The sequence below is a fragment of the Marmota flaviventris genome, chromosome 4, assembly GCF_047511675.1.
Source record: "Marmota flaviventris isolate mMarFla1 chromosome 4, mMarFla1.hap1, whole genome shotgun sequence".
NCBI lineage: Eukaryota > Metazoa > Chordata > Mammalia > Rodentia > Sciuridae > Marmota > Marmota flaviventris.
Window position 1 is genome coordinate 122,621,376 of NC_092501.1, and position 21,666 is coordinate 122,643,041.

Sequence of the window (21,666 nt, forward strand, 5' to 3'; positions counted from 1 at the left end):
GTGGTAGATTCCTGTAATGTTCCCCACCTAGAGTGGATCTTGGCTTGACTCTCTTCCTCCTAAGAGCCTAGGTAGGAGTCATTAAAACACAACTCAACTGAGCCTTTTTTTGGGAAATGTCCTTTAGATAAAATCTGATTTAGTGATAAACTTAACTCCTTAGGTTCTTGCCTTCATGTAGATTTATCCGACATTTTTAGTTATTTACAAAGGAAGGTTGGTCCAAATCTATACTATTTAATATGGTAGCCATTAACTACATATGGCTACTGAACATTTGAAAAGTAACTAGTTTGAATTTTCTAAATATACACATTCAACTTTGCAACTCAGTATGAAAAAAGAATATAAAAAGTCTCAATTTTTAAACTGACATATTTCTAAAATTAAAACAGTTTATATGTATTGGGTGAAATAAAATATATTATATTTGGAGCCTGGTGTAGTGGTACATGCCTGTAATCCCATCAGCTTGGGAGGGTGAGGCAAAGAGGATCATGAGTTCAAAGCCAGCCTCAGCAACTTGGTGAGGACTTAAGCAACTCAGGTCCTATCTCTAAATAAAATACAAAAAGGGCTGGGGAATGTGGCTCAGTGGTTAAGTGCCCCTGGGTTCAATCCCTAGTAGCAAAAAACATTATTTTTGCATGTTTCTCTTTTTTAATATAGCCATTAGAAAATTTAAAGGCATACACATGGGGGCTGTAGCTCAATGGCAGAGCACTTGCCTAGCATTGTGAGGTACTAGGTTCTCGATCATTAGTACCGCATAAAAATAAACAAATAAAATAAAGGCATTATGTCCATACACAACTACAAATTTAAAAAAAAACATATGCATGGCTTGCATTACACAGTATTTCTTTCAGACTATGCTGGTCAAAATTACCCCGTGTGGAATATTATTTTGGAAATGTATCTTTTGAAAATCATGATATTAGTCTTTTTTACATTATGGATACTCAACATATATTACAGAATACTTACTAAATTGTTTATATTTTATGAGTATGAATGGAGGTTTTAGTTTTCAAGTGAATAAGAACTTTTAAAAACTAACTTGCAGGGGGATTTAAATTCTAGTTGCTGTTTAGAATTTTTATTTCAAAAGAGAGCATATAATAAACAATTGATTTGCTATAAATGTTATTTCCCAGAAGGTAGCAGAAACAATGAATTAGAACATTGCACTTAATCTGGTCAAGTGTTCTGTGATGTAAAGTAACAAGATTTTTGACTTGTAAAATGTCATTATGTTATTTTAGAGAACCAAATATGAAGGTAAAAAAAATTCGGATAGTGTTATCTCAGGAATGTTCCTTATGCTTTAAGAAAACTGATGCTTAAAAATTAAGGAAGGAAAAAAGCTGTAAACAACCAGAGATATGAAAAATTGTGCTCTATATGTTTAATAAGAATTGTAATGCATTCTGCTGTCATATATAAATTTTTAAAAAGAAAAAAGCTGCTATAATTAGATATTCAGAGAAAGAAAAAAAAATAAGTCCCTCCTCATAAAATACACCAAATGAATTCCTGATAAATAAAAAAAACATGTAAAAAGCAAAACTTCAAACCTTTCAGAAGACAACGCAAAAGAATATGTTTGGGGCTGCTAAGGATTAAGCTTAGCCTTGACCTTATTTAGCATATACTCTACTACTAAGCTATACCCCCCCAAACCAATAGAATATTTTTATGTCATTGGACTAGGAAAGGATTATTTTAAGTAACAGAAAGCACACTCAATTTTAAGAGAAAACTGGTAAATTTGATTAAATAAAAATGTAAATTTTCTCTGTAATAATAAACAACATATGAAAGTTTACAGGCCACAAATTAGAAAAAAATGTCAAATGTACAAGTTACCATAATTTGTATTCAATAAATACACATATCTCATACAAACCACTCACTTTATTTTTTTTTTAAAGGAGAGAGAAAGAGAGAGAATCTTTTTTGTAGATGGATACAACACAATGCCTTTTTATTTTTTTCTTTATTTTTAAAGTCAGGTTTATTGAGGTACAATTTATAAACCAAAAACTAATTCTTTTTAGTATATAAATTAATCCTGATGGATGCATTCAGTTGTACAAACACCACTACAATTAATATATAAAATATTTATTTCATTTAAAAATAATTTTGTGGGGCCTCATTATAATCAATTCCTCTCCTTGCCTCAGGCCCTGGCAATCACCATTCTATTGACTATTGGTATATTTTTAGTCTTTTCTAAAATGTCATGGAATTATGTGTATGTAGCTTTTTGAGTCTGGCTTCTTTAGCTTAGCATAAAAAAATTTGATATAATCCATAACATTGCTTATATCTGTAGTTTTTCCTCTTTGTTGTTGCATAGTATTCAATTATATAGATCTACTAGTTTTCTTATTCACTCATCAGTTGAAGGACATTGAGATGTTCCCAATTTGGGGTGATCGTGAAAAACTTCACAATAAAAATTTGTGTGCAGGTTTTTTTGTTTGTTTGTTCTATGTTTGTTTTAGCAGTACTGAGAACTGAGCCTAAAGTCTTGCACATGCTAGGCAAGCATTCTACCACGAGCTATATCTCCAGCCCTTTTAATTTTTATTGGGACAGGGTCTCACTAAATTGACCAGGCTGACCTTGAACTTAGGACCTCCTGGCTCAGCCTCCTGAGTAGCAGCACTGTAGCCAGCTGTGTGTAGATTTTGTATGACCATTTATTTTCCTTTCTCAAAAGTAAACACCATGGGATTGCTAGATTATATGGTATTCTACAAATACGTACCACATGATACTGTTTATGTAAAACATTTGAACACTCAATAGCATATATTGTTCAAGGATTCATACACATAGAGTAAAACTAAAAATATTCATGGTAAGGATGTGTGTAAATTTCAAGATGGTGCTTTCTCATGGAAAGAAAGGAAAGGAAAAGGGATTGGAGAATGGGGCTTTAACAGTACCTGGAATATTTTGCTTCTTTTAAAAAAAACTTATTTTTTTTAGTTTATTTTATATATTTTATAACTTAAAATGATACCCTACCTAGTTTTCACTTTCTGCCTCTATCTCTCCCTGCAAAACAACCCTGAGACAGGCTCTAGGACCTATCTTTACTCATTAGGGTACACAAAATATTCTAGTGTCTCTAATTTTATGCCTCTAATTTGATAATACATTTCCCTGATTCATAAGACTTCATGTAGCTCTTTTCATTGAACTTGAGTTTCTTGGAACTAAGGAGTTGATCAAGTACTGCAGGCCTCCCTTGCTTTGGTCATAACTTTTCCCAGTTGTGTCCTCCTGTATTCATATGGATAGAGACTATTTTATTTTATTTTGGGGGATTGAACCCAGGGGTGCTTAACCGTTGAGCTACATCCCAGACCTTTTTTATTTTTTTGAGATAGAATCTCGCTAGGTTGCTTAGGGTCTTGATAAATTGCTAAGGATGGCTTTGAAATTGTGACCCTCCTACCTCATACTCCTGAGTTGTAGGGATTACAGATTTGTGCCATCACACCAGAATCAAGGCCATTTTGTTTGTTGATATATTTTGTAAGTGCCTGCTGATTGTCAGCCTGAATTTCTGAGTATCTATTTAGTCTAGATTCTCTGGTGCTATGGTTGATATATATATTTCTTTTAGTTGTACACAATGCCTTTATTTTTATTTATTTATTTTTATGTGGTGCTGAGGATCGAACCCAGGGCCTCGCATGCATCAGGCAAGTGCTCTACCACTGAGCCACACCCCTAGCCCGGTCTGTTTTTTTTTTTTTTTTAATTATTTAAAAAATATTTATTAGTGCATTATAGTTATACATAATAGTGGGATTCATTTTGACATTCACAACTGCATATAACATAGTTTGCTCCAGTTCAATCTTCAGTACTTCCTCTTTCCCTCCCATCCTTCCTCCCCCTGACCCTCTTCTTCTACTCTTTTGGTCTTCCATTTATTTATTTATTTTGTAAATTGGTGCATTATAGTTATACATACAATTAGGATGAATTGTGATATATTCATGCATGCATGAATAATTTGGTAAACTACTTTTTGAACCACTTCCCATACTAGATGTTGAATCCTTTGACACTTGCTACATTTATGAACTATCTTTGGGATATGGAACTTTGAGCTCCAGACTGGATTTCTACTTAGCTGTGTTGACTAAGATTTGTTCTAATCCAGTATGTGAGTGAAATTGAGAGCCTCAGTTAAGAGTAATTAAAATTTATAGCTCTCAGCACTTGGCTTAGTTTTCTGACTTCCTTCCTAACCTGTGTCAGACTGATCAAATGAATCACTCTTGAGAGCCAGTTCCTTAAAATAGAAAATTTATTAGGACGCAGCTGTCTTTCACTACCTTCCCTTACTCTTCAGACTTAAAATACTTCTTGGAACTATAACCCTTTGTCTTGAAATGAAAGGGGCATGTATGTCCTTTAAGGCACGCCCCCAATTTTGCCTCATGAAATGCAGCATCTTTTAGCATCACTTTTGCCTTCACCTAAAGAGCTCTTATTTGAACAACTTGGCTGATTTGCTATCTGAAGATATCTCTCTGGTTCTATACTAGGCTAGTTTCCTGCTTCTCTCCAAAATGCCTCTGTTTATTGCCTTATAAGAGATAGTTCACACCCACATGACTTAACCTTTTTAGCAACTAGACCACATCCAACCTGTAGTACTCCTTATCTTCAAGGCTCCTCACTCTGAATCTCATACCGCCACCCCAATTTGTCAACATTTTTCAGGCCAAGCCTCAAGCAAACATGAAAAGAGAGAGTTACAAGATATTGTAAAAAGATATGCTTGTTGCCCAATTCCCAATTTTGTGATGGACCATTGGGAATCTGCTAATTAAGGCACAATCCCTGCCTGCCTTTAACTGGCATAGAAATTGAATTGGTAGCATAGAAGCAAAGCTAATGGGTAAAGCAGGAGGCAGACCAGAATCACAGGCTCAGAAAATTTATCTCATGTAGGCTTCCTGGCAAATATCTTTTCAGGCATTCTCAAGGAGAATTAGATCCTTGAGGATAGGAGGTGATGCTATTCTTCAAGTAGACTAAAGAGCTCTCTAGGGACCAGATGCAGTAGAAATCCCAGTACTATGGGTCTCTGCATCTTCCCTGGAGGGCAGTGGCCAAGGACCTAAATAGCAAGCAGAGGTGGGGAGGCAGGTCCCCAGCATTGTTCTTTGTATTTTATACCATTTGTTGAAGTACTAAATTTGTTTCCAGTGGAGCCAATAATCTGGAATGACAGTAACTACATACTCCTAAATATCCTTTGTTAGTATGAAAAGTTGGAGTTGAATTGTCTGGAATAAAGGAGCAACTGATGAAGTACACTGTAGAATTTGAAAGTATTAGGAGCTATAGACGTATATCACCAATATGAAGGTCATAATGAGAAGATGAGAACCCTACCATGTAGCCTTGTGAAGGGCTGAAGGGAGAGAAGTATCAAGATGTTATGGAGACTAGTAACATGCCTTTAGGGTTAGCTTTGGGTACCATGACATTTGAAGGTCTTAAATGCCTTTCAGTTATCCTTTGTGGCTTAGAATCCCTCACAGTATTCTATAGCTAAAAGCAGAAGAATTAGCCCATGAAATTTCTTGGTTAGAAAATATATTTCATAGGTATTTGGTGATTGGAGATAAGGTTGGGTGATTTTTAAATAAGTGACTTTGATAGTAGGAAGGAGAAATAATCAATTAGTTATCTTGGTGGTAGGAAGGGTGGCCCTGAAGATACAGCTTTAAGGTTTGACTGGTTACTTCTGTCTGATTAGCAGACTGGGGGTGGTATCCAAGGACATTTTGACAGACAGGCAAAGAGGTTCTGCCTAAGGCAGAGTATAAATAGGGCATCTGCAAACATCTTTTTCCATACTGAGATACTTTTGAGAAAGAAAGGGGTGCTCACAATAGGAAAATATTCTGATCATACCAGACAAAACAAGATGTAAAGTCACCAAAAATATAACTATAGAGGGGTCCTCAAACCAGAGTAATCATGTTGATCTCTGTGGAGTTAAAAAGATGTCCAAATGACTATACAAATGATTCCTTTGGGGGTTCTCTGGCATAAGTGACAGTGAGCCACTTGCTATCGGAACAGCTGTGAAGGTAATGTTATGTCACTGGGAAGGGAGCTTAGTGAGGACTCTTATGAAGGTAGTGAAACTTGATGCTTGACAGGGGACACAGAAAACTGGGGCTTTTCCCAGCAGGTGTTTGTTCTTGTGTATATCTTGTACATCATCACACTCCATTACTTTCAGTTTTCGACCTGGAGTTATCAAAGGAAAGTAGGAAAGTAGACTTTAGATTGGTCAAAGTGAGCAAATGAACAGAGAATAGGATTCATGACAATCTTTTATGACATATAGATTATTTGAAAAAGACTTCTCTCCAAGGACAAGCAGAGGATTAGCTTTGTCTCTTAATATATTATTGCCATACCTGGGTGAGAGACAAGAGGTCCAATATAGGCTGAATCATAGTATAAACGTTATGGTGTCACAAAACCTTATGCCCAATGGAGGTGGTGAATCACATCATTGAAATCAGGAGAGAAAGCATTTGCATGTCCTGGCAGAAGGACCTGGCATATAGATTAAGTATGGGATCTCAGAATCAAGTGTCATTTCTGCAGGAAGGACTCCCTGTCTGTAAGATGGAATCATTTAGTCATGTCTTAATGAGTGGATGCTGTAGCAGAAAGGAGCACTAACCGTCTAGCTATAGACAGGCAGAAATGTAGGCATTTCAGTGTATGACATATGGAAAGGTAACAACGGTATGACTAATGTGATTGAGGAGTTTATTTTCCCACTGGAATATAGTTGACAATTCTTAGAATCACATCAAGAGTAAAGTAAGCAAGAAATGTTTGTGAGAATTTTTTTAATTATAAGAAATATAGACTAGCATTAAAGTTTGAAGGGCATGGAGTCTTGTAAATGTTGTAAATCTTGTGATTTCTCTTTCCTATAAAAGAATGCCATTTTCTCCAACCATACATAAAAATTAGTGTGATACTTTATCAGGCCTTATTTTACTGCAGATCTCACTTTCATCAGGTGTTTATATGGCAATTTCAGAATAGATACTGACCCATCTAAAAAGGAGAAAGAAAATTACAGGCTATTTTACCTTAAAGAAGAGCTCTGCAGGAATAATGTTATACCAATTATATGCTGCTACAGGCTTAATGTTTGGAGATAAGAGGAACTTTGTAAGAATCTTATACTAACTGATGAGGATAGCAACCTATACAAAAGTAAGATAAGAGCATGCTTAAAAAGAAAAAAAAATAAAATCAATTTAGAGATAAGAGCAGAATAAGAAATTAGGATCTTATAAATTTGGACTCCATAAGGCCAATCAATAAAGGGTATTTTTAAAATAAACTGTATATGGTATTTGTCTGCAGTCCCAGCAACTGGATGATGGAGCTGTGGCAGGAGGATCCCAAATTCAAGGATAGCCTGAGCAATTTAGCAACACTCTATCTCAAAACTAAGTAAATTAATTTAAAAGGCTGGGGAGGTACCTCAGTGGTAGAGTACCCATGGGTTTAGTCTCCAGTATTGCAACAAAACTATTACATTTTAAGACAATCCTAATTATTAATTTCCCCCCTTATATTTGAACCAAAATGTGTCTCTTTCGTCTGAAATATAAAGGGAGAGTCCTAAAATATTTCAAATATGAAAGCCTTTGAATTTCAGTTTGGTGTTACTCTGAGTCTTCCATTCTTTAGATTAAATACCAATGGGTTGGGCCTGGGGTTGTGGCTCAGTGGCGCAGCACTTGTCTAGCATGTATGAGGCACTGTGTCTCATTCTTAGCAATGTATATAAGTAAACGAATAAAAAAAGGCCAATCAACATCTAAACAAATTTTAAAAAATAACAATGTGTTTAATTTCACATATGATATATTCCCAAGTCACCTCATCTCTGGTCATAGCTCACTTGGTTAATGCAGGTGTGGACTGACTAGCTCAGAGGAGTAGGTCCATTACCTCTTTTATTATGAGCATCACACTAACATTCATATTGCCTAAAGTTGCATTTGCTTTTTTTTTTTTTTGTGATTTTGGCCAAAACCTTCAGATTGAAGAGATTAGACTAACCATGAAGTGGTACAAGACAGTGAACCAACAAATCAGAGATGTTGGGTTACTTTGGTGTTCATGAAGATTGGCTATGAAGAATCCTACTCTGTCCTTCAGAAAATTGGCTGATTTCATAATTCCATTGTGGTGAAGGGACCAAGGTTGTTTAACATGTCCCTGAGGAATCCCGAAGAAGGATCAAAAACTAGTGTGGGGCTAGACTATGCATTTCTAGCACAATTTAATGGCTTAAAATTCCAAATAGAACAGAGATTTTTCTAAAGTCTAGGTCAGGAAGTATTCAAGGTATTTTAAAAGATCTCCTTTTCAGGGTAGATTTTTACCACAGTATTTAATGAGCCGGAACCAGAGGCAGACATGCAATACTCATGTTTCATCTATATGATGTTATCTAAGGATCACATAGTTATCTAAGGATCATATAACATTTCTGTTAGATTTTGTGTGAGCTAACTAATGAATAAAGATGCTCTTATTGGCATGTTAAAATTTGAAAAGCAAGTAACCAACCACCAGGAATGATACACCTAGGAAAGGATCTGCTTTATGTTGTCATAAAGCTATGTTAATATTCAAAAGACTAACTTTGCCCTTTAAGTACATAATCCAGGAAAAATTATGTGATATCTTTCTAAAGTAGCGAGCATGCTTGCTATTGGCCCCACAGGAAGAGGATGTCTATCCTAACTTATGCAAAAGACATTTTTGAGAAGTTGAGTATAAGAGTTTGTTTTGAAAATAAAATTATTTTTACATTTACTTATAGTAAGTGCTTTTAAAATGTTTGATAACATTCATGCTTCATTGAGTTAGTAATGTTTGTTTAACTTTTATAAAAAGACCTTGTGCTTCTATTTTATAATTAACTACAATATATGCCAACTATTTAAAGTTAGCAGGGTGGTGATGATATTTAAAGTAACTCTCTTATTAAATAACTATATTTAGGCATGATTTTGAATTTGGGACAACTTGACATTCTTAAAAGAGGGTACATATATATTTTGCATATTGGAAGTAATTAGCTATGACTATGATGATCTATATGGGAAGAATCATTGTATTTGCATATGATAACAGCACTCAGATTTATTTTGTTATTCAAGAATTCTGTAGTTTAGAATGTCACCTTTGAATTATTACCTGCATTATTTCCTAATTAGTATAGTTATAATCTTAGAATTCATTGAACATTTAATAAGCACCTTATATAAATTAAAACATTACTAGGTATCCTGTTATAACACTGGCTGAGATGTGTTTCCATTGTTCAAGAGACTCACTACAAAAGAATTAAGTAAGTGTGAGGTTATAAACTTCATGTAATAGACTATGAGGTAATATATATGCTTTTAAAGCAAAGGCATGAAGACTTAGGATAAAGCTCAGTGGTAGAATGTTTGCCTACTATGTGCAAGGTCCTGGGTTGGATCACCAGGACAAAAAAACAAAACACAATATATGAAGGACAGACTTCAGCTCTTAAATTTAAAAAAAATATTTTTACATATTTAGAAGGCTGATGTAATTTCCAGTTTTCTACTTTTAGAATTTTTACTTTGGTTTATTATTAAATATAAAAATGCATGTAAAGTAAGCATCAAACATAAAACAACAACAATAAAAAAAAAAAACTCCGGTGTGCTGCATTATCTTTCCCTGTACTTTCAAATGTTCTACATAATGAATGTGTATTCATTTATAATCATAAAATACCAAAATCCCAAACTAAGGAATGTGGACACAATGAACACGGTGTCTGTCTTGTAAAAGTAAATAGCCAGCTGGGGCTATCATTCATGCAGGAAACATCACTCAGGGAGGAATTTGCCATGTGGGCCAAAGTGAGACTCAAGTTTTCAGACAGGAAGCAACATGGAATCTGATTTGGCTGTCAGAGGTTGCTAGTGTAAAGCTCCAAAGAGCCTGGGGAAAGATGATTCCTGCCTTTGTAGTCAGAAGGTCATCAGGGGGATTAAGAGCCTGGCTTTGTGTAGTATGCTTGGTTTCACTAAAAAGTTGGACCAGACTGAACCAGCTAATTTTAGTCTGAACTATTGCATTTAGTGGCTGATGTGATCTAGAACAAATTATTCAACCTTGATGGGTTGTAATTCTTTCCTGTGCCTGTAACCCAAATGTCTTGGCTTTATTAGAATATGTCTATAAATGAAGGTAATATTTCCATTTTGTAATTACAAAAATTACAGTGGAGAAGACACCGCTGATTTGATTGATAGCCTACTAAAATGTCCCCAGGAGACAATATGTGAGTTTTCCAGGTACTCTTTTAGGTGTCTTTAGATATAGCTTGTGTTCTCTGACTTAGCCCATTGTTGACTTGGTTCCTTTGTATACCATTAGCTTCCCCTCTTCCCACCTCTTTCTAGTAGGGAGCAGGAGACACTTGTGTCTTCCTCCGCTATAATAAATATACCAAGCAAAGGACAGGATTTGCCATTATTTTTCCTTAGCATAGCATAGATTTGGTTTGTAACATTTATCAAGACGTTGCTAAAAAATCCTAGGAAGATAAGGGAAATAGAACAAAGAGTAGTTGGGGAAGAACCACCTCCCCTCCAGCTTCTTCTCTCCCCTTTCTCTTTCCCTCCTTCCTATGAATAATTATTGAGTACCTATAGTGTGCCAAGCAGGGGTAACCAAAAACAGATGTGGTCCCTGCTCGTGGGATGTCTAATGGAAGAGACAGATAATAAAGACAGGTACTAAAAATGATGGCACAAATAAAAATCATTATAAGTTGAGAAAATAAAGGGGCGCATACTGATCCTGGGAAGGTAGAACAAGGTTACTGAAGAAATGACAGAAGAACTCAAAGCTGAAGGATTGTGGACATTCAGATGTTAAGGAGGCTGGGTAGAGCAAAATATACAGTACTAAGGAAATAGTTTATGGAAGGCTCTGAGGCAGAGTCTTGTCCTATTTTGAAGAAATAAAAGTGGGGAGAATTATATGAGAGCAGAAGAGAAAGTTAGGCAGTCCAGGGAGAGAACCATAATAAGCCAGTGAAAGGTTTTAAGCAAGTGACATGGTTGGATGCAAATTGCCTACATAGAATTATCTCTGTGGATAGAGTATACATGCTTTTTTAAAAATATATTTTTTTAGTTGATGGACCTTTATTTATTTTTATGTGGTGCTGAGGATTGAACCCAGTGCCTCACACATGCTAGGCAAGCATTCTACCACTGAGCTACAATGCTAGCCCAGAGTGTACATTCTTTAAACAGTAGGCAAAAAGACAAAGCCTAGAAGAAATGTTGATAAATGTTACAACATGGATGACCTTTGAAAACACTATGCTAAGTGAATGAAGTGAGACACAAAAGGCACATATTGTTTGACTCCATTTACATGAAATTTCCAGAATAGGCACAATTACAAGGACAAAGGAGACTAGTGATTGCTTAGAATTGGGGATGGGGTAGATGATTGACTGCTAAAAGAGTATGGATTTTTTTAAGGGGACAAAGCTGTTGTAAAAATTAGTTTGGTGATGGTTGTACAACTCTGTGAGTACACCAAAAAAACATTAAATAGCAGGGGATGTGACTTACATTTCAAAGAAACTGTTAAAAAAGAATAGTTTTTTTTAAAGAATCCAAAAACTAGGGACATGGTACAACCGAATCTTTTTTTTTTTTTTAATACCTTTGTTTTATTTATTTTTTTAATGCGGTGCTGAGGATCAAACCCAGTGCCTTCACACGTTCTAGGCAAATGCTCTACCACTGTGCTACAACTGCAGCCCCACACCTGGATCTTAATATTACATTTCTTCTCACTTTATATTATTCATGTACTTCAAATAATTAGAGCTAACTCGAGACCACAATGACTTTATCACTAGGGTGAGTTGAGAGGCTTTGACTGTTCTATTAATATACATTAGAATGGTAGAGGAGACCTCCTTTCATCTAAATCTGCAGTGCTAAGCAGATTTAGAGCTGTAAACCTTAGAAAAAGTATGCAATTAACATTTTAACAAATAGTCCTACTTTGTCACTTTTTCCTTTAAAAAAGTAACCCTATAGCATTTCTTGAAATATTGCTTTCATTAAAAATAAGGTGTTAGCTTAACTATATAACCTCAAACCTAAAAAACTTATTTTCCATCTAGTTCTTAAACTTAGATTAGGAACATGTGAATCATTATTTATTAAATACTACACAGGTTCAAAATAGCTTCAGAGAAAGGGAATACAAGGTTAAGCAGGTGGCAATGCTTCCGTTTTCACACTCTGAGAAAGCCAGTGGTTCTTGGGAAAGCATTCCTGGTATCTGTATGAATCAGTTTCATAGTTCTTCAGCTGGTATGTGTGTCCAGTTTCATCTGGCTTGTGCTACTGACTCTGTTAGGTTTTCATAAAAGTTCATTTCCCTTTCCAGCTTCCATCCTACTGGTGTGTGCATGCCAAAGTGTAATTCAGGCTTAACCACTTTGCATGTAGGCTAGTTAAATTGCTTTTTTTTTTTTTTTTATGTTTGAGGAAGTGATGATAAGGAAAGGAAACTTGATTTGGTTGCTAGTTAATGAGAGGGTTTTTCAAGTTGGTAGTTAAGTCTCCGGATTTGTTTTAATGGAACTTTCCATTTTCCAGCTTTCAATCTCTATTTTTTTAAATCTTACACTTAAGAAATAACTATCTACAAGGAACATCATTTTATGTTTCCTTTTTCTTAGAACTGACTTTTAGACAGGAGAGGTGGTTATCTGTAGTGTAGATGATGGGAATAAAATCAAAGGTGAGCTTTTCATTTGGGGACCCTTCATTTTCTCAAGAAACCAAAAAATCCCCGTTAATTTCTCCTATTAAATAGGAGAAACCCAATTACTTTTAATGAAAGGCAACAGACAGCACTAGGGCTCTGACCTTATGGATTTCAGAAGAACGTCAAGGTCATTGGTATTAATTCATTTCACAATTCTCTCACCTGGACTATAAGTGATTATAATTTCTTGCTTCTACTTTGGCCTCCTTAAAATCCATACTCTGCAAGGAAAAGTATTTAAAACCAAGCTTCTTATTGTTATTTATTTGTATATAGCATAACACGAGCATGCACTCCCTCCCATTTGTCTCCATCATTGCTCAACAGCCCACAGTAGTGCCTAAAACATGTAGAAGCTCAACCAAAATTCACTTAAGAAGTGAACATGTGAATAATCTTCCCCAACTCTTTTCCAACAAAAGGGTGCAACTTAATTCCTAATGAGGATACATTTAAAAATACCCTTCTTATCTATCAGAAATTTTCTATTTGAGGAACACATGCCTTTGAGGAACAGTGTAACCTGACTGTGGGACTAGCCCTTCCGATTTTAACTGGACATAACACATTAGCGTTTCACCTTGGGCCTGGATTTTTGGTGACCAGTGCTTTATTTTCTGATTTCGAAACCACTTAAAGACTTCAGGGTGTGCACTAGGGCTCAGAGATTGTCTTGGGTTGATTCTTGAGGTTTGGTAGCACAGACCGCCTGGTGCTTGGTGAATGGTCCTCCCACAGAAGCTCTGAGAAGGGGCGGGGCCATGCGAAAGGATGGGTCTGACGTGGGCTGCCAGATGTAGTGGGGCTGCTGCTTCAGCTGGGCAGGGTCAGGGGCTGTGTAAGAAAACAAAGCTAGCTTTGTGGCGATGGAATCTTGCTGGCCCCAGGCGATAAGCCAAGGGGGTAGAAGGAAACGCGACTGGGCCTGAAACCAAGCTTGCCGAGCTAGCCAAGGCCCGGGTATTTTGCCAGAGGAAAGGGTTAAACCATTTCCAAGGCAACAGACCAGGAAACGCGCAAGACGTTCGCCGCAGGTTCGTAGGTCAGACTCGAGTTTAAAGCTCCCACGGCTGAACGCGTTCTGACAAATGGCGAGGCCGCTCGGGCGTCAGGTGACGGGCGGACCAGTTATGCTTGCTGCTCCGGAGAAGCACGTGGGAAGGTTTTTCTCGCGTTCCTTTTTTCCTTTTTTAAAAGCCCACCCACTTTTGCGCGGGCTTGGCCACGGGGTGGTTCTCGCGAGAGTGCTCACTCTCGTGAGACTGAGTGGGAGGCGTGGGGAGTAGGCTGTGGTGCGGGCTGGAGCTGCGGCGGCGGAAGCCGAGGGGGTGGGCAGGTGGGGGCGGGCCGCGGGGCTGGGAGGGGGGAGGGCCGGGGGCTGGTGCGGGTGGGGGCGCGTGCTGCTCGCCTGGCTCGCGCCACTGGTCGTTGCCGGCTGGTGACATGCTTGTGAGCTGCAGACGCTGCTGCCTCCAAGGTGAGCCAGGCACCGACTCGCCAGCGGCGTGAGCAGAGCTCGGGGTGGCGGTGGAACTGGGGGCCCGGATGGATGGAGAGGCCTGACTTGGCCTCCTTAGCTTCTCCGCCTGCCGGTGGTCTTTCCTTTGCTTCGGGGCCGCCTGAAGGCTGCGCCTTCGCTTGGCTGTGGGAGGCGGGAGGGAGTAGTGGGGAAGGGAGGAAGCCAAAGGCCCTGGGCCCAGAGGGAAGGTGGTTCCTGAGTGTGAAGCAGGAGCTGCCGCCCCACCGTATGTCAGGCTCAGCTTCCAACCTCGGGGTGGTCTTCAGAGCGCGTCCCCAGGTACGTGGTGGGCGTACTTAGTTTGTGTTGGTGGTGTGCGACTGAGAGCCTGTATAGGAAGAGTACGACGTTGCACATTGTCCCCAAATAGCATTCTTCACTGCCAGAATCCCTGAGCTCTGGACTCGAATTTTATATCAGAAACCGAAGCGTCAGGCGGCTCCTCTGAGAATTTATATTTGCGTTAGCTGTCAGGTTCTCTCCTAGGCCATTAGTGGCTTAAGTGATGGCCATTCAGTATTCCGAATGATAGGGATGACTTATTTTATTCCATGCATCTAAGCTGCTGTATTTAAAAAAGGTATAGATGTAATAAAAGCATTAAAAAACCCCCAAACTTTTGGCAAAATGTCAATGTCACAATCAACCATCACGGTGGTAGGACTTGGTAATGTTTTTTTTTTTCTCTACTGGTGAGAAATAACTGCTGAGGCACGTAGTTAATGGCCTTCGTGTATACTGAAGTTAATAATTCCAAACCTCTTTTTGGCATTGTAATTATTCATTTGCTTTTAAAAAGCTTAAATTTTCCTTAGCATCCTCCCACCTTGTTAGGAATTTATTATGTTGGTTAATAAATGATTTTGTTATATGTGAAAATACTCAAAGAATATTCAGAAAAGATGGGAATACGTAGTTATGAAAAGTGATTTTGTTTTAACGTTTATGACGTTAGAGTAAATGGTAGCCCAGTGCCCACATGATTGGCAAAATGAAATAGTGGAATTTAACCAATCTTTTAAAATGCATTAACATCTTTCAAGTATTATTCTGGTTATTTATAGTTTTTAATGTTCCTTCAGGCATAACTGACCCAAGAATTGACAGTGAATTTCACTGTTAGTTGTGGTGATGAGTAATTTATGAGAGATCAAAGATTGTAAGGGAATCAGGCAAGAAATTGGTTCCCAAGCTGAGCTAGTGATTAGTGCCCACAAAACTGCGCTATTGCAAAGACTGATACTTTGCAGTATACTCCTGGACCGGTTATTATTTCTCTGTTGGTGAAGATGTAGGAGTTGCCTAGGATCCAGAACCAACAGTGAGAAATTTTCTAGCCTTCTCTAGCTCTGAACTCCAAGGGTAAGTCTAGAAGGTGAAGAAATTCTCCTTTGCCTTTGAGGATGGAAAAATAAACAGTACTTTAAGACAAAACAACAACACCTTTTTTTTTTTTTAATTTTTTTTTAAATTCTAGGAACTTACTGTCTGGAAAAGGAGCTGAGACCAATTCAGAAAAAATGTTAAAAGTCATTTAAAGGGAAATTTCCACCTATAAATAGGTATGGAACTTCTGTCCATATATGAAGAAAATGTGAAAAAACTTATAGAAAATGTCTTTTGTCAAGGGTAAAGGAGACCAATCTAGATGAGGAAAGTTCCTTCCCATTCCATCTTGGCAAACTGATTTTCAGAGATAGAAAAACGATTTGTTGCTGATATTTATACTCTTTTGGCAAGGGTTTCAAAGTTTTGGGGCATTTGTTGCTTTGTCTTGCCTTTGTAAAGTAGTTGAAGTAACTTTGGATAAAGCAATTACCAGTTAGGCAAACTGGTATTTTTTTCTTTTTGTCAAAGCAACCACTTGGAGGGAATGAGAGGTGGGGACAGGTCAGGAAAAGAACTTAGCTTGGTTGTGAGGAAAGGGTGTATAAACTGGTAATATGGTGAAAGGAAAGGAAAATGCTTTATTAGATCCAAATATCTTCATTTTTTCCACTTATTCTTTTTTTAAAATTGTTTTTGTAGTTATAGATGGACAGCATGCCATTATTTTGTTTATTTTTATGTGGGGCTGAGGATCGAACCCAGTGCCTCACACGTGCAAGGCAAACGCTCTGCCACTGAATTACAGCTCCAGCCCTTCCACTTATTCTTTTATAAAAAATATTCTGTTAGCTGTAAATTGACACAATATCTTTATTTTTATTTATTTTTATGTGTTGCTGAGGATCAAACTCAGTGCCTCATGCATGCGGCAAGCGCTCTACCACTGAGCTACAACCCATCCCTTTCCATTTATTCTTTTTTTTTTTAATATTTATTTATTTATTTATTTTAGTTTTAGGCGGACACAACATCTTTGTTTGTATGTAGTGCTGAGGATCGAACCCGGGCCGCACGCACGCCAGGCGAGCGCGCTACCACTTGAGCCACATCCCCAGCCCCTCCATTTATTCTTATACATAATAGTTCATTAAAAGTACTTCCTGTTATAAAGGCATTTGAAATGTGTAGATAAGAACTTGGACATGACAAAAAGAGGAAAATTAACACCTTTTTTCTTTTTTTTTAATAGTTTGGTAATGTTTCATGGGGGAAAGTAGTTGTGTGATAGCCTGGAACGGAAAGATGTTACTTCAGTGAAAATGAGTGATAGTGTTAAGGGTTTGGGTTTTGAAGTCACTTAGACCTGCTAATTAAATATCTCTGAGTTTCATTTCCCTTATCCTTGAGAGTAAAAATATCTACCTCAGAAAGTTACTTTGAGGCACATAGTCACTGCTTACTCAGTGTTTTTTCTTTGACCTCCCTTGTTGGCTTAATAATTATTTGGCTGCAAGAAACAAAAAGCCATTTGAATTAGCTTACTTAAAAAAGGCATTTGTCATACAGTTGGAGCACTGCCTCTGAAGTCCATTTTGTGATTCCAGGTTGGGGTCCTGGAAACCATAAAGTCTTCAGGCAGTTAGTTGCTCTTCCAGTTTTTCCCTGGGAACATACTGTCTCAGATCTCTGGTACTCACTGCATGCCCGTTCCAGTGTTTTTCATATTAGCCTTCCCTTCAAGGCTCTTGTTTTCTGCTTCCTCATTACTTTGGTGTGCTAGAGCATCTACATGAGAATCATTTTTGACTTGGAATCATGGTTCTTAACAAATATCTTCAAAACTCAATTCTAAATTTATATTGAGAGAACCTGATTGGTTAGATTTCTACTTCTTGTCATGTTGGTTGCGGTAGGGGGAAGATGGGAATGGGAAATTAGTGGGGAGGAAACTTAGTTGTGTTTCACAGATTGTAGGGCTATATTTTTCAGACTACTACAGCAAGTTCTTTAAGAAAAGTGTGGATGGGGAGGAAATGATAAGTACTTTGGGGTACTTTTAACATCCTGTGGTTTTTCTAATAGCAGTGAATTGAACTTGCTGTCAGCTTGGTAATGATCTAACCAGATCAATGATCCCTTTTTAGGACAAATTCTGGGTGTGAGAACTGGACAAATTACTTAAATGCCTTACTTTCCCTGTGTGTAAAATGAGTGTAATAACAGCACCTTCTCCTGTGAGAATTATGAATTCACATGTGCAAAGCACTCAAGGTCTAGCTGGCACATGGCAGCCACAAGGTATATGTAGGGTGTTAGTATTTATCGGGTGCATACGGTGTGTCTGGTACTGATATCTGGGCATCAGGAATGTTCAGAGCTGAATATCATTTCTGCCCTCAAAAGAGTTTAGAAGTCTAGTGGTGACCACTTATTTAAAACTATTTCTTGACTTCAGTGACTCTAAATTCTTCACACTGCCATTTATTTATTTATTTATTTTTTAACCTGCCCTAGAACCCTTAGATTCTCTTAATTCATTGTTTGTCCTAGTCTTTGGGCTCAGCTTTCAAGCTTTGTGTTGTGTGCATGGACGATTCTTAGAGTCATTTGTGGCTTTGTTTTAGTTGCCTTTGGGTATTATGTTGACATAAAACACCATCTTCCAGTTATTCTAAAAAATGGCAAAAGCTCTACCTTCTGTTTTCTTAGGCTTGAAATTTTAAAGTTGTCTTTCAGGCTTTTCTTGTCAGTTAATAGATTTTGTGTGGGCTTACAGGGTACCTCCTATGTGCCAAGCACTGGACCATCTGCAAAGGAGATCCATTAACATGTTCCTGCTACTGGGCAGCTACTACTGCTACTGGTAGATTTGACTGATAATGAGAAATGTGTTACTGGGTTAAAATCTCTTTATGTCAGAAATAATCTTGTTATGGGTTAAGAAAATTATTTCAATTTATAGATAGCATATTTACATTGAAAGCATATGTGAAGCTTTAGTATTTTGAGACAGAGAGAGACTATGTGTGTGTGTGTGTGTGTGTGTGTGTGTGTGCGCGCGCGCGTGCACTCATTTTTGGCTGTATAGGGAGATTTGAAGTCCATAGCAGTTCCCACTTAGGATTTGTCAACTAGGCCCATGCTGATAATTTAAAACTGACAGACTGGGCTCAAACATGCCTAGAAGTGAGTTCTAACCTAGGAATGCATTTGAGAGACCAATAACTTTTTTCCTATCGATGTTTCAGAAAACTCATGGAAGAACACATATCCCAGGATTAATTTTTCAAAAAGCCATCGAGTAGGAATTTTCTTTCTACTGATGCCAGTTTTGCCATTAAATGTTCCTTGGAATTTCATGTTCTTGATGAAAAATTTCTGTGCTTTATAGCTTATTCAGTTCAATCAATAATAGTTGTTTATTGTGGGTAAGGCATGGCCTTAGAATGTAAGCTCTTTAGAGCAGGGCTTTTCACAGTTGTATTCTAATCACTAAACTGCTACTAACTTCAAAATTCCCTGGTAAGTATATGTGTTGAGTGTCGTCAGTGTTTGCAGATCAATGCAGGGCATAAACTACTATACATATAAGGCACTAGAATGTCAAAATGCTAAAATAAGGCAGCCTTTCTTCCCAAGGAATATTTGGCAATACTTGGAGAATTTTGGTTCTTACAACTGGGTGGGACCTGCTGGCATCTAGTAGGTAGAGACTAAGGATGCTGTACAGTGTCCTCCTTAAAATGCACAGACAGCCCTCTACAACTAAGAATTAGCTAACCTAAAATGTCAGTAATGCTGAGGTTAGAATACAATGTATGTTTTACATTTAGGAATGAGGTGATTCAGGAGTAAAAAGAGGGCAGAAACTATGAAGAAGCAAGTATCTTAATCTGCAAAGGAGATCCATTAACATGTTCCTGCTACTGGGCAGCTACTATCAAGAATTAATGTCAAGAATACTCAGGTCTTTTTAATATAATTGAAGACAAAATAGTAGTAACTGATAGCTGTTGTAGTTTTAGATTTTATAACTCAACACCAGGTGTGTGCTCAAGGGAAGAGCCGAAATTCCTGCCTTATAAGGCATTGTTTTTACATGTTATTGCATTGTGTTCTTATAGCAGCCCCGTGAAGGTGAGCCTTAGCTTTCTTCTCTACAGAGAGTAGGATAGCTTCACCTTTATTCTGCTGTTCATTATTTGATATTATTCTGTTTTATTTTTCTAGTGGCTGCTCTAGGGATTACAAGACAACTTTAAACTTATCAGTCTTCCTTGAAATAATATCATTTCATGGATGGTATTGAAGTCTTATGCTTATTTTTTTACCTTTCTCCCATCACATCCTTTGTGTGCTATTTTGTCATAAATTTTACTTCTGTGTCTGTTGTAAATCTTATAATACATTGTTATTTAAATAGTTATTTTTTAAGAGACTTATAAATGAGAAAATAACTTTTATATTACCATTATATTTACCATGTCAGGTACTCCTTACTCGTTCATATAGATCCAGATTTCCATCTGGTATTGTTTTTGTTTGCCTCAAGAATTTCTTTTCATGGTTATTCTAATGATGATCAACTGGTGATGAATTTTCATCTTTTCTTATGAATAAGTTCATTTTGCCTTAATTTTTGAAAGACATTTTCATTAGGTACGGATATCTGGGTTAGCACTTTTATTTCCCTTTCTGCTTTAAAGATAGTGTTCCATCATCTTTGTTTTCTGACTTGGGTAGGTAGGAAGTCTGTTGTGCTTTGTTCTCTGCTTTGTGTACTCCCCCCACCCATTACTTTTAAGATTTTCTCTTTATCACTGGTTTCTAGTACTTGGGTTATGATATGCCTTGGGGTGATTTTCTTTATGTTTATTCTTCTTGGTGTTTATTGAGCTTTCTTGGATCGGTCACTTTTTATGATTTTCTAGTGTCCTCTCCCTCACTTTTTGGGACTGCCTTCCCCACCCCCACACCTCACTTTTTGGGACTCTGTGTACCAACCATTTTTACAGTGCTTAATGTCACTGATGCTCAGGGTTTGTTTTTATGCCTTTCCCTCAGTTTTATTTTGGATAGGTGTTTTTCTTTTTTTCTTTTTTGTCTACAAGTAAACACTGTCTACAAGTTCACTTAACTTTTCTTTTTCAGTGTTTAATCTGCTATTGGTTGCATCCACTGTATGTTTCATGTTGGCAATATTTTATTTTCTAAGGTCAGTTTTGGTCTCTTATATTTTCAGATTCTTTCTTTAATCTTGAATCATGTTTTTCTCTCCCTTTTTGAGTGTATGGAACATACTTATACTATACTATGACAGTTTGTTTTCTCTTCATGTCCGGATCTCTTGTCATTTTTGGGCCTCCATTTATTGCCATTTTCCCCCTAGTTATATGTCATATTTTTCTCCTTCTTTGCATGTCTCATACTTTTGATTATATGCCACTATTGAGTTTTATGCTGTTGCTTGCTTAACTTATAATTCCCAAGAGTATTAATTTTGTTGGGGTGAACATTTAGATTATTTGTAATCTGTTGAATTGTTTCAAGTCCTGCTTTTTAAACTTATTTGTGGATGTCTAGAAGAGCCTGTAGTAGTGATGTCTCCCCCCCCCCCCCCCACCACAAAGACCTCTTCCTTCTGAAGAGTCTATCCATTGGTCGAATATCCTACAAGGTTTTTCAACTCTGGTTAGTGAAAGTGTAAACTATTCTGAGCTCTGTCTGGCTCCAGATATTGTTTGACTTACTACTCTCTGATTGTTATTTCCCCAGCTTCAGGTACTTAGCACAGCGTAGTTTTTAGCCAACTATTCTAATATAACTCTTTTAGATCTATTGTTCTCATAATATACTCACTCTGGTAC

The 21,666-nt window shown here is 37.3% G+C and overlaps 1 protein-coding gene across 6 annotated transcripts in view; it reads left to right on the plus strand.

Moving 5' to 3' along the window:
- The first annotated feature begins 14,341 nt into the window (after positions 1-14,341).
- Akap11 (A-kinase anchoring protein 11) overlaps positions 14,342-21,666 on the plus strand; it is a 49,277-nt gene continuing 41,952 nt past the window's right edge. For 3 of the 6 annotated variants that reach the window (XM_027928929.2, XM_071611480.1, XM_071611481.1), the window contains exon 1: positions 14,342-14,428. The gene's annotated coding sequence lies outside the window, so the exon portion shown is untranslated. Of the gene's footprint in view, positions 14,750-15,947; positions 16,033-21,666 lie in introns of all 6 variants that reach the window. The other 3 variants (XM_071611477.1, XM_071611478.1, XM_071611475.1) reach the window with 3 other exon arrangements.